Source organism: Limulus polyphemus, unplaced genomic scaffold (genome assembly GCF_000517525.1).
Source record: "Limulus polyphemus unplaced genomic scaffold, Limulus_polyphemus-2.1.2 Scaffold5616, whole genome shotgun sequence".
Lineage (NCBI taxonomy): Eukaryota > Metazoa > Arthropoda > Merostomata > Xiphosura > Limulidae > Limulus > Limulus polyphemus.
This window is the reverse complement of record NW_013671226.1, coordinates 20526-21742: the sequence shown is the minus strand read 5'-3', so window position 1 is coordinate 21742 and position 1217 is coordinate 20526. Positions and strand designations below refer to the sequence as shown.

Here is a 1217-nt window from a genome sequence, read left to right as displayed (position 1 = left end):
AAGCATGATAAGTATATGAATTATAAGGGCTGGCTTTAACATTTTTTAAAAAATTATTTTAATTTACTTTAAAGGACAGAACAGCCGAGATGGACCAATAGGTCCCATCTTGTCCCAAAACATTATGTTATATAAAGGCTATGTGTTCCGAAGATTATTGCATTATTTAATTTAAAAATGAAATTACTCTAAAACTTACTTTGCAATATCTGAGACCTTTACATAACGTTTAAAAGATTACAAAATCATAACATCACAAATGATAATTATTTTGTTGAAAATACTTGGTATTAGTAATAGTTACCCTTAAACTTTCATAACATTAACACTATAATACAAGTGCTTCAACAGTCCAGCTTAAGTCTGTTCCACTTAACTAAAAAGTTAAGACTATAAACTCCTAGAACTATTATTAATAGTATTAACACGAACAGTAGTACTAATAGCACTGCTAGTAATATCATATTATTATTTCCCAAGTAACTATCAGTATTAGGAACAGCAATAACGATATATAGTAATTAATAATGATATTATTGATAATACTATTATTATTAGTAGCAGTACTGTCAAAATCAGTATTACTATACTAATACTAGTAGTTATACCAATTATAATTCAATACAAAATTGCCATTATGATTACATACACCTTCCTTTCTGATCACTCACTTAGCTGATTTAAATGGAAGCAACAGAGCACAACCACTTAAGTAAAGGTACTATAACTTTTTTCTTATCTTTTAAAATTTATTTCTTCATTACTCAGATCTTCTCCCGCCAGACGCCATTTTCTCTACACAAATTTTCTACACATGCGCTAAAGACTTCGTTTAGTGGTTCATTTTAGAATAATATTCTTTATTATTTAAAATATTTTCAATATATGCTAATATAAAATATTATGTTTTGTTTTTATAACTTTTATTAAAAGAAAAGTTTTGTAAATTTATGGAAGTACTTGCAATCTTGTATTACTAGGTCTCAACCTATGCCAAAAATAATTCAACATAAAAGTTTTGATTAACAAGTAACAAACCATACAAGCATAATAGGTTTGTTTACTAAGCATAACGTAAACCTGCACAAGATAATTAAAAATAGTTAATTTAAAAATGGGAATAGGATCGTCAAAAACTACAGAAACAAGTTGAATCATAATGCAAAGATTCATGTTGCTTCAACTTGTTTCTGTATTTTTTTGACGATCGACATTTC

At 27.1% G+C, this 1217-nt stretch overlaps 1 protein-coding gene across 2 annotated transcripts in view; it reads right to left on the bottom strand.

Annotated features, from left to right (window-relative positions):
- LOC106472793 (mesoderm induction early response protein 1-like) overlaps positions 1-801 on the bottom strand; it is a 42437-nt gene extending 41636 nt beyond the window's left edge. The window contains exon 1 of one of the 2 annotated variants that reach the window (XM_013933458.2): positions 672-801. The gene's annotated coding sequence lies outside the window, so the exon portion shown is untranslated. Of the gene's footprint in view, positions 1-649 lie in introns of both variants that reach the window. The other variant, XM_022401333.1, reaches the window with a different exon arrangement.
- Between the last annotated feature and the right edge of the window lie 416 nt (positions 802-1217).